The 12,773-nt window shown below is 36.7% G+C and overlaps 1 non-coding gene across 1 annotated transcript; it reads left to right on the top strand.

Moving 5' to 3' along the window:
- The first annotated feature begins 9,684 nt into the window (after positions 1 to 9,684).
- On the top strand, positions 9,685 to 9,787 carry LOC138163672 (U6 spliceosomal RNA). The gene has a single exon (XR_011168892.1). It is a non-coding gene; the product is annotated as a U6 spliceosomal RNA (small nuclear RNA).
- Positions 9,788 to 12,773: the final 2,986 nt, after the last annotated feature.

Here is a 12,773-nt window from a genome sequence, read left to right as displayed (position 1 = left end):
AGTTTAGTCTCAGGTTTCCTGAAGAAGATTCAATGGTTCCCTGTTGTCTCTAGAATAAAACAGAAACTCCTCTGTCTGGTATTTAAAGCCCTTCACCATCTACTTCCCACCCATCTTTCCACACTCTTCTCATATTGCTGTTTTTTCACTGTTGTTTAGATGTCTTCGGTTGTGTCAGACTCTTCAGGACTCCATTTGGGGGTTTCTTGGCAAAGATTTGCTATTTCCTTCTCCAGTTCATTTTACAGATGAGGAAACTGAGATAAGTAGGGCTAAGTGACTTGCCAGGGTCACATAGCTAATAAATGTCTTAGGCCAGATTTCAATTCAGGAAGATGAGTCTTCCTGACTCCAGTTCTAGCACTTTAACCACTGTGCCACCTAGCTGCCCCAGGGGTATAGTAGGTGCCCAATAAATAATTTTAGAATTGAATTGTTGTTTAAATTATTTTCACGTATAAAAATGTTTTCTTGTTATGAAAAAGGAGAGGAAGTAGAACTAAGGAATAAACAATTACTAGGCACCTAAGATGTGTGAGGCACTGTACTAAGTTATTTACAAATATTATCTTATTTTATCTTCAGAAAAACCTGAGAGGTAAATGGTATTATTATCATATACAGTTGAAGGAGCCCAGGCAGATAGAGCTTAAGTGACACCTAAGGTCACACAACTAGTCAGTTTCTGAGTCAAGTTTGAACTGAGGTCTTCCAAAGTCCAGGCCCAGAAAAAAAGAGATATTATAATCTTTCATACCAAATGTTATGAGCTGTTATATTAGCTTAATTGACGTTTTGAGTTAAAATTATGACATGAAATTGACAAATATTTATTATGCAGATTCTAAGACTATACAAAGACAAATGAAAGTCTCTGCCCACAAGAAGTCTACTGTAAAGCAAAATAAACAAAGAAATGCATGCACAAAATAAATGCAAAGCAAATGTTAGGTGATATTGGACTGGAGAGACCAGAAAAAAACTCATTTTTTGAAGGTCGTACTTAAACTGGAATTATAAAGGGGCAGAGGTGAAGAGACAACACATTTCAGGAATGAGTTATACATTATATGAAAGCCTAGAGGTGGGAGCTGGGTTAGTGAAGAACAAAGGAAAGGCCTGTTTGGCTGGACCATAGAAAGTTTAAAGGTGAATGATATTTAACAACTCTAGTAAGCTAGAATTTGAACTCAGGTCCTCCTGATTCTATCTCATTTGATCTTTACAATGACTCTATGAGGTAGGTCTATTATGAGCCCCATTTTACATTTGAGAAAACTGAGGCAAACAGAAGTTAAGTTGCTTTCCCAGGATCATACATCTAAGAAGTGCCTGATTCTGGATTCTGAACTCAGATGTTCCTGACTCTAGGCCCAGAACTCTATCCACTGTGCCACCTAGATGTTTCTAGGTGGTCATCTACACAACTTCACTAATCACTTGCTGTTACAAAGTATATATTCTTTACAGCTAATATATCTTTAATTTTTTTTTTGCTTTTTAGTGGGGGGAATGCAGGGCAATTGGGGTTAAGTGACTTGTCCAAGGTCACACAGATAGTAAGTGTTAAGTGTCTGAGGACAGACTTGAACTCAGGTCCTCCCAACTCCAGGGCTGGTGCTCTATTCACTGTGCCACCTAGCTGCCCCTAGTGTATATTGTTACAGATATATTCTTTATAGATAGGAATTCAAAGTAAAATACTCCCCCTAAATTTTGCCAAGCATCAAAAGAACCATTAATAAGATTGAGCAATTGGACACACCAGTCTCACAAGGGAAAAGAGATGTATGTGTGACCTGAATATTGGTCCTAACCATCCTGATAGCAATGTCATTCAAATGGCCTTAGACCTAGAAAGATCAAATTCTAAGATAACTCCACCACAGAAACTCCTAGAGATAGAATAGCAGTGACCCCAGAGCATGCTCTCAGATCTCTTAGGAATGATCTCAATCAATGCCTTTCAGTCATGTCTGATTAGGTCATGTAGTTGAATTAACCTCTTATAACCAAAGATATTAAAATAGCTAATGCTGAAAATCAGCAAAGATATTTTAACACTACATTTATATATGCCAAGCTGAAGTCACATTCAAGTTGAATGATTTGATAAGCAACCCCTCACTAACTCTACCCAGTTCCCATTATTCTGTTTTTCCTTCTTCCTCTCAGTATTTAGTACTTGGCTCCTTAGCTGTATAAATTTTTCTTTTTTTATATTGTGTGTGGATTTATGCCTGCTTTATGCATATTTAACCTCTTTTATTAATCCACCTGTAACCTTTGTGATGGCACAGATTGGCTTCTAGTCCTTATGAAACTCCATAGTGCTACTACAGATAATAGTTTACAGTGAGCTCTTGATAAATATTCTTCAGTGACACATGTAAAAAAACAACTTATTCTATAAATGATTAACACACCCTACTCCATTAAGAGATTGGCCTTCCTGATAGCACTGACAATCATTGGGCTTTTTATAGGACATATTTTTTAGAAGTTGTACATAATAGAAATGTGCTGATCCACATAGAATATTTTTTCTGTTCTAATATATATGTATATATATATATACATGGAAATACTATTTTGGAGGATTTGTTGAAATCAAAATTTTTCAATCAAATTTTAAAAGGAAAGAAAATGCATAATTTCCACAAATTAATGACTGGTCAAAAATTTGGAATGAATTAAGTTTTCAGGTTGGCAAGATTCTTTCTGATGGTGCATTAAATCCTCTTGGCCACAATGTAGCATGAGTGTCAGGGAGAAATAATGCTGCCTAATTTCCATTTCCTTAGACCTTCATTTGCTTAGTCAGACATTATACTGATTTCTTTAAGCTTCTTGAATACTTCAGAACCTCTTCATTGAGAGTCCCAAGCATAGCCTAACAATACCCACTGGGAAAAACAAATGGATAAAGAATGCCTATTGTCCTGACTAAGCCACAGAGTTGGATGAGCAATCCATTGAGTTAATCTGTCAATGCATACATCTTGGACAGGCATTGCAGATGGACCTTTGTCAATCTTGATCCAAAACTGAATAAAAAGAAAGATTTGATTGTGTTTGAAAAATCAAACAGTGTTTTCAATGATCCCAAACTGTCCCTGAAATGAAATCCCATTTAGGGGTACCAAAATTCCTCCACAGAAACAACATAGCTGCAAAAATCATGGATGTCAAAAACTCCAAGAAATTAAAATTACAATGAACAATGGCGTGACATAAGGTAGAGGTGAGTAAGCTAAAGCACTTTATCTACAATGGTTTTCATACAAGAAACGATGTGGAAAATATATCCAGAAAATGTATGATCAGGGAAAAAATGGGCTTGTCCTAATAACAGTAGTAAGGGATAGGAGATGGCAAGGTCAAGTATTACAGTGGTAAATACAAAATTGTAAAAGATCTAGAGGAAGACCTCCAACATGTTAGGGAAATCTTCCAAATTAATAACAGCTAACATTGACATCATGCTTCCACAGCGGCCAAGCACTTTACCTATATTTTTCTTCTGATCCTCACAACAATTTTATAAGTATGCCTCTCAGGATAGGTATGAAGATCAAAAGAAACAATCATGCAATTCATAAGTTATTTTATCCCCATTTTACAAATAAAGATATCGAGTCTAGGGAAATTTAAGTGATTTTCCCAGAGTGGCACATTTATTAGGTGCTTATTATGTTATAGGTGTTGTGCTAAATTCTGGGGATACAAAAAAGGCAGAATCAATCCCTATCCTCAGTGAGCTAAGATTCTAAAGAAAGGAGGCAACCTGTAAGTAAAACAGATACAAGGCATATGGCAGATACAAGATATATGGATGAATGGGAATGTGGCATATTGACTAGAAACAGCCTTGGAACCAAGAAGACCTCAGTTCAAGTCTTTCTTTTGACACATACTGACTATATCCTAGGGAAGTCAATCTCTCAGTGTTCTAGGCAACTCTCTTTAGATTATATATTTAAGATAAAGTACCAAACTATACAGACAGTGGAAATTTCCACACTCAGAATTTCTCTATACAAAAAATGAAACAATCAAAAACCATAGGTCTAATCCCTATGACCATCTACATGCAAGAATACATAAAATAATAGCTATAATGCTAGCTAACATTTACATAGCACTTACTATGTTCCAGGCACTATGCTCAGCACTTTAAAATTATTAGCTCATTTGATTCCCCACAACAACTTTGGAAGGTAAAAATTATCATCCCCATTGTACAGATGAGAAAACTGAGGCAAACCGTGGTTAAGTGACTTGTCCTGAGTCACACAGCTAGTAAGCGTCTAAGGCTAGATTTTAACTCAGGCTTTCCTGACTCTGTGCCACCTAACTGCCTATTCTACAGAGTAGAAGGAAAATAATGTTATGGGGTGAAGTATCTGAGGTGGGATTTGAACTCATGTTTTCTTGATTCCACGTCTTGTGCTCTATCCACCATGACAAGATGCCTTTATGGATGACATGGGACAATGTGGTTAAAAATCACATAAGATGAGAAAGTGCTGATGGGTTGTGACCTGAAAATTCATTGGAAGGAGTAGCTACATACGAAGGTGAAAAATAAGTACATTTCAGTCCTGGAGACAAGGGATAAAGTGTTATTTGTAAGGAATGTAATAGGATATTAAAGCAATGAAAGAAACAACATAAGGAATTCTGAAAAACATGAGAAGATTTTGTATGAACTGATGAAGAACAAAGGAAAAGTAGAACCAAAAGATTAAGATGGTAATTAAAATAGCATAAATGAAAAAAAGTTATAAAGAAGTTAAACATAAATTAATTTCCATGACCAACATTGGTCCCAGAGAACAAATAATAAAACATAGTCCATCCTTTCTTTTAAGAGGCAAGATATGGGGCAGGTAGGTGGTGCAGTGAATAGAGCACTAGCCCTGATGTCAGGAGGACCTGAGTCCAAATCCAGCCTCAGACACTTGATACTTAATTAGTCGTGTGATCTCAGGCAAGTCACTTAACCCCAATTGCCTTGCCTTCCCCCCAAAAGAAAAAAAAAGAGGCATGATATGGTAGTACTATAGAACCAGCAGAACAATGCATACAACTACAACATTGTACAAACAAGCACTATAGATAGACATAAGATCACTGACCAATGCAATGACCAACCACGATTCCAAAGAAGTAATGATTAAGCATGCTACACATTTCCTGACATAGAAGTTATGAATTAAAGATCAGAATGAGACTGTGTTTTTTGGTCATAGACAATGTGGGTATTTGTTTTGCTTGATTACATGTATTTGCTGCAAAGCATTTGTTGCTTGTTTGTTTGTTTAACTGGAAGAGGGAAAGAAAATCAATGCTTGTTAGTTGAAAAATAGAAATAAAAAAGACAAAATGTGGTTGCTTTGTCTGCGTAACTATTTTTCTTTGTTTTATGGAAAAATTCTGGGGGGAAGCATAGCAGGAAATTGAATTAGTAAAACAAATAAAAACTATCAATATTTTTTACAAATAATAAAACACTGAATATCCAAGAGAATAGACAGATGAATTTAAGTAAAGAATTTCGAGAATTTGTCATAACAAACTGAGATAAATACTTAGCTAGGGTAGAAGTCCCCAATGCATGTTCTTCCAATTGACTAGTTGTTGGACTTGGTGGCAAAAAAGACCTGAGATCACATCCCACCTCTGACATTCACTAACTATGTGAACATAGAAAATCAATAGGAGCATAAGGTTAGATAGAATTGGAAAGGAGCTCAGAAGACATCTAGTCCAATTCTCCTTATTTTGCAGATGAGGAAGCTAAGATTCAGGGAGGTTGAGTGATTTGTCTTAGGTCACACAGCTAGTAAGCATCAAAAATGGGATTTGAAATTAGATTTTTTAAATTTACCTTTCTGAGCTTTACATACATATCTAAGACATATCTATTAAGTGCTATAAGGCTTACAATATGTCTTAGATGGCATTCCCATACCATCACACATATCCTTATAATGTTGACTATGCAAGATGACCAAATCATATGTTTTTAAGACTATGGAGACCTACCACTATATCTAAAAAATTTGAATCCACTCTAGCGCTCAAAAAGAATGATAAGCATTTAGTCTGATGCCAATGAATATATTCTAAAATAAACAATATTCTATACCTATCCAACATATAGATCCATTGTAAGCAATGGCTGTGAGGATAAATTAAAGATTATAAAACATAAGGTTAGATTTGAAGACAAAAGAGACCTGGGAGGTCATAGGATCTAAGCCCTTTATTTTACAGATTAGGAAACAGAACAAAAGAGTATAAATGGTTTAATGGATGTCACATAGATAAGTAGTACGAGCAGGATTTGCACCCAAGTCCTTTGACTCAAAATATTGTACTTTGCTTTGCACTGTTATTCTCTGTCACGTTTTTGGTATTAAGATCTGAGAGGTTTTTCCCACACCTTCTTTCATTCATATGTCTTGTTAAATAATCCCTAAAAACCCGCAAGACTATGTGAACTCTAGTATGAATCTCCACTATCTATACTTGGTCTAATTCAGTTGCTTTTCCCATCTTTAATGCCATTTCTACCTCTTTGATAAATAAGACATTCAGGAATATGATTTTAGAGTACAAGAATGACATTTCTACTGTACTTCATGGTGAAATAAAAAGTTTGTTGCAAAAATTTATGCAGATCTTTTCCATTTTTTTCTATCCACTGTTCTTTTAATCTTTAAATGCTCAGGCTACCTTTACTTAGTTGGGTCTCTAACCAAGCTTCCCTTAGTAATAGTTTTATGTTCATTTTATAAATTTATTTTTGTTTCTTACCAAAATAGTGAATATATTACTAACACTTCTTCGTTAAAGGAACAAGCCACAGGATCACTTCAACTAAGGGACAAGGGGAATTCAGGGGGGTAGTATTATAATTTTAGTGTAAATATTTGCTAAAGTAGCATTTCAAAATAAGAGCCTAATCACTGCCTTGTTGTAGTTCAACAATAATAACACTATATGGAATTTTTTGTTTCTAGTAAATTGGGAAAATTAAGTGGAAAATGCCCATGTGCATGTTTTTTAAATTGACCTTATTTTTTGTTACTATTTATTAAACTAGGAATTATTAATCATTATAAAGAGGGGAAAGTCATTTTTCTTTCCCCTCTTGGGCAAATTTAGCATTTGCTACTGGGATAACTTTAGAATCAAATATTGGAAAATAAAAAAGCAAGAAATATTTTGACATCTAAATTTTTTTCTATCTGGAACTGATTTCTATTGTTGAATTAAGTAAGAAAGACAGCATCTATAACAGAAAATATACATATCTGTGACAGTCTAATTATTACTTAAAACTTGTATTTAAAAAAAGGTAGAATGCTTAAGATACCATCCCTCTTCTTAGGGAAGCCAATAAGTATGCCACAACAACTAACTACACAGCTCACACATCAGTCCCTGAAACCTGTAAGGGTTCTCGGAAGGAAGTGACTATGAGAACTGAAAGGCACAGAAGAGAAATTCCGGAGTCATGACACACTGAACCACATTTTCACAAAATCATAGAATTTTAGAATTTTGAAGAGACCTCAGCAGACATAGGATCTAACTTAAACCCCAAACAACCCCCATTTGTAACAATACCTTACAAATTATCATCTAGTCTCTGCTGTGAGAACTTTAAGGAGGGGAAATCTGCTACCTCCCCTGTTGGCCCATTTAACTTGGGACAGTTCTGATTGATAGCAATATTTTTCCCACTTTGGGATACAGTCTTTCTAAAATAAGTGAAAGTTTTTGTTTAAAAAAATATAACCTTTACAATAGTGAGATAAGGTTAAATGATAATGATAAAGATAATGATCCCTATGGAAAAACTAGTCATCTTATTTTTCCTTTTTTTTTTTGCTTTTTTAGATGGGGGGTGTAAGGAAATTGGGGTTAAGTGACTTACCCAAGGTCACACTGCTAGTAAATGTTAAATGTCTAAGGCCATATTTGAACTCAGGTCCTCCTGACTCCAGGGCCAGTACTCTGTTCACTGTGCCACCTAGCCATCCTCCTTATTTTTCCATTTTAAAATAAACCATACCACATTTTTTCATTGGCATCAAGAACTACTGAACAGAGACTAGAACATTGAGAAGTAGCATATAAAGCATGACACATGGGCATCACTGCTCATTTGAAGGTGTAAATGTGTAAATGATCTTTTTTCTAAAGAAAAAAAGGAGTAGCAATGATATTCCAACATTTAGCACAGTACCTGGCACATAGAAGGTACTTAACTAAAAAAAAAAAAACAGTGATTAATGATATGTCATCCTACTTTTAACTACTTATTAAAGGAATTTAAAATCTTTTCACCTTATGAATATAATATATGTGTGTATAGCTACTAAGATGTCATATCCCTTCTTGGCTCACTTCCACAGCAGTGTTCTTGTCATTAACAATCAGACAGTAGACCCAATTAAGTGTTCACAAGGGCATTTACTCAAATGGTAAAGGAAGAAAGGTAATTAACAATGCATCTTCCTTCCATTCTCCTGTCCTCCAAAAAATGAAGCACACTGTTCCACAAAAACACCTAGATTCTCGAGGTGGAAGAGTGAACACAAACTTATAGTAACATGGTAGTGGAACATACATATAGAGAACCTATGTAACCAAGTCAACACATAGTTCCTGAACTATAATATCTCAATTGTCTTTCTGTTTTCATTCAAAAAGGTCACTGTAGGGAGTATCATCAGTGATGGATGAGTTGTTCTGCTGCTCAGTGGGTCTGGCTCCTTTCAGATCGTGGCATCTCTACTGGACAAGTGATCCTCTGATAAGTTGAAACCAGCATGTCTCTCAGTTACTGCATGAGATTTCAGCTACCAGACCCAGCTACTACCAGAGTTGGTAAGGGAAGCCCCTTCACAAGGCATGAAATCTTTGCTGGTTGATTTTTCTGGGCTCCCTCTAGCTTAGTCTTTGATGGGAAACTGTTCTCAACCACATCCATATCCTCTTTGTAATGGTAATGGGAATTTGAGGATTTTCCCTGGCCCTTAATAAACCTAGGGAAATTTGAAGACCTTCCCTGCTTTGAAAATATATTCTTCCCCCTATTAGGCTGAATGTAATCACATGGAGTCTGTGGGAGGAGTTTGCTGAAGGGTGGAGCGGAGTCCACAGGAAGCTGGGAGTCAGAGCTAAACAGTAAGTGAGAGAGAGCAGATGCTCAGGCAAGGAGTTAGTCAGATTTGTGAGTAAATATTGATCTTATATTTGTTTTTGGAAAGGCTAAAAGGATTCTGTGGCTCTCTGTGTTGTTATGGCTTATTAACTTCTTTGCTACTATGATGGAATTGGCTTGCTGGTTTTAGGATTTGGTTCTCTGGTGTCTGAATAAATGCTTTGTTTCTGTCCTCTACATGGAGAGCTTGTTATATTTTGCAATCGAGCATCATATGGGAATATGTATAGTCATAGTCTGTATATTTATCATGATTTTGGGTGTTGTAAATATTGCATTGGCATGACACTCTTAGATAGGTTTTACTGTGTTCTTTCCAAAGGAGTTTTACAGTGCTTTACAAATGCATTACTTTGGGGGCACTTTTCAGATGGAATTCTGGAATTCTACTTCTCAATAGAATTTTTTTTCCTTTCTTTCACAACTGCAAATTGTTGCTGTTGCTTGGGCAGCACATGTTCTAAAATTGGCACCATACAGAGAAGATTAGCATGGCCTTTGCACAAGAATGATGTGCAAATTCATGAAGTAATCTGTTCTTCACAATTGCAGCCTAGGACTAACCAAAATCTCTTCCTTAGATTTCCCTAAGGCCTCAGCTCTGGAATTTGTTACCTTCTAGGCAGCCTAATGGAGAGACAGAACTTTTTATTCTCTTCAGTGAGCTTTTGAGATTGTTTTTTCATCTGGCAAATTTGGCTTTTTAAGGCATTCTTCTCCTCATTGGCTTTTTGAGCCTCTTTTACCCTCTGAGTTATTTTTTAAGGTGTTATTTTCTTCAGTCAGGTTGTTGACTCTCATTTCATAATTTTCTTGCATCCTTCTCATTTCTCTTCCCAATTTTTCCTCCACTTGTCTTATTTGGTTTTCAAAATCGTTTTTAAGCTCCTCTATGGGCTGTAACCAGCTCATATCTTTTTTTTGGAAGCTTTTGGTGCAGAAGTTCTGACTTAGGCATCTTCCTCCTCTTCCATGCTTTGATCCTTTTTGTCCCCAAAATAGGAGTCTAATGTAGGATCACTCTGTTTGCAAAGTCTACAGTGACCTCTCACTTTGTCTTTGGCATCTATGGGTTGATAATTCTGGAAACCACCACAGCTGCTGGTGATCTGAAGTCCCTCCAGCTGCTGGCTGGTTGTGGCTGCTCTAAGGCTAAAACCTCCAACTCACATAGGGCTGGACTCCCAGAGAGCTGTGCTGGCCTGCCACCCTGCTGGACTGTCTTCAGTGGGAGATTAGCTTCTCTGTGTCATTTTGTGGGTTCTGTAGCTCCAAAGTTGTCTAGAGTCATTTTTTACATAATTTGGAGAAGGTGGAAGCTGGAACCTCATAGAAGTCCAGTTTCTACTCTGCCATTTTGACTCCACCCCCCCCATTTCCTTTTTCAATATAGTCACTAGATGGGTAAATTAAGGAAATACACTGGACAAATGATCTCATTTTGACTTTGTATCCCATCTTCTCACACAGGACCTTACACATAACAGGTGTTTAATAATTGTGTGTTGAAACAAATTGCAATGAAGTCAATTGAATAATCATATGAACAAAATGGAAATTGTAGGCTAAATGATACTAGAGTTAGGTAGATTAATAGCTGTCTGAACAAATATACCCAAAGGTTTTTGATTAATGGATAGATGTCAACTCAAATACAGAACAGTTGACTAGGCTCTGTCCTGTTCAACACTTTTATCAATGGATTTGTTATTAAAGGCATAGAAAGCTTGCATACGAAATTTGTTGATGACACAAAGGTGGGAAGAATAGCTAATAGACTAGAGAAAAAATTCAGTATTCAAAAAGTTGTCAATAGACTGGGACAAAAGCCCAATCCAACAAGCTTATACTTGATGGGAAATTAATAAATCATATGAATATAGTGCTCTAAGGTCTTCAAAGAGCTTTTATCATGACAACTATGAGAAATGTAGTGCACAGATCAGGAAACTGAGGCTATGAAAGGTTAAATTATTTGCCAATAATCACACAATTTGCACATGATTCAAACTCATCTGGCTCTTTATCTACTATGCCAATCAATTGCACAAGTACACACTATAGAAGACCTTGTGGAACAACAATTCATAGGATGATGATTTCAAAGTTCCCAATTGACCACACTCAACTCAATCTCAACTCAAAGAGTTAACATTGTCACAGAGGTGCTAAAAAGAACCTGGTTGCATTAACAAAAAGTATAATGTTTAAATCAAGGGAAATTATGGAATCGATAGTCCAGGTACTTATTTCCAGTTATGTACACTACACTTTAAGAATTATACTGGCAAACCAATGAATATCCAGAATGTAGAGGGATTTGGCAACCTCAGAACCATAGGGCAGGAAATTTAAAGGGCTGCTGATAGCATTTGTACTCCTTTACAGAAGAAAGCAAACATGTAGCCTGATGTAAGAAAGAGCTTCATCAGTGTTAAGCTGCTTACAGGATAGAATATTGGTAGGAACAGCATGGGAGTTCATCTCAAATGCATGATTCTCTGAATCCATTTCTTGCGTTTATGGTGCAAGGATGTGGAAGGTTAGCCTAGCAGGTAACCTGTAGCTCTGGACAAGCTATAGTCCAGGTCCCACCATAGACAACTAGATCTATCAGTACTGACATCTGCAGGACTTAAAGGTCCACCTTGCAGTATATTATAACAGAGGAATGAAATAAACAGCAGGTTAGAAACAGTGTCCCCAGCCATCTATAAATGACTGAAAGAGAGTGGGAATCCTTCAGATGGGCAAAGATGAGAAAAGGACCTGTGCCCACTCCCATGCTGAGATGCTTTTCTTTCCTTTAAAATATTGACCTGGGCTTCTTAAACTTGCTCAGAACTCAAGGGTCAGGAGGAAAGTTTATTGTCTACTGTATGAGCCAAGTAACCTGTAGTGAACAGGAGATAGGTTGCCTGGAAGGAAGAAATCTCTCTGGAGGTCTAGGAGTTTTCAGCCACCTCTTTGGGCAGTCTGCCTAGGGAACAGAGGGGGCTGAGGGAGGGGAGAACACTTTTACATGGAGAAGGTTGGAAAATGGAGCCTGAGTCTCTGACAGAGGTCTACATTTTAATGGTGACTCCTCCTCCTTCTGGGGACTTTTTCTTACCCTTAAAGTTTTATCTTCCCTTCCTTCTCAAACTTTTTTGCCTAGTAGTAATGGGGAGGAAAAGAAAGAGTGTATTAAAGTTATTTTCAAGAACTTGATGGGGTTGTGATAAGGAAAAAAAATTAAATTTGCTCTGCTTAGAGCAAAACCAGGAACAATGGGGAGAAGTTGCAAGGAGACAAATTTAGACTTCATGGCAAAGGAAAAAAATTTCTAATGAGACCTGCCCCAAAGCAGAATGGATTACCCTGAGAGGGGCCCCTTCCCTGGAGGTCTTCAAGTAGAATCTAGATGACTACTTGTCATTTATGTTGTAAAGGGAGATTCTTTGGGGGGCATGAATTGGACAAGATGGCCACTGAAGTCCCTTCAATCTCTAAAATCTTGTAATTCTGGGATTTTGTGGGTAAACATGAA

This window comes from Petaurus breviceps, unplaced genomic scaffold, assembly GCF_028583685.1.
Source record: "Petaurus breviceps papuanus isolate PSGF00001 unplaced genomic scaffold, PetGlider_PUasm1.0 125, whole genome shotgun sequence".
NCBI lineage: Eukaryota > Metazoa > Chordata > Mammalia > Diprotodontia > Petauridae > Petaurus > Petaurus breviceps.
Note: the sequence above shows the minus strand (reverse complement) of the source record. Positions and strands in the feature narration are given on the sequence as shown.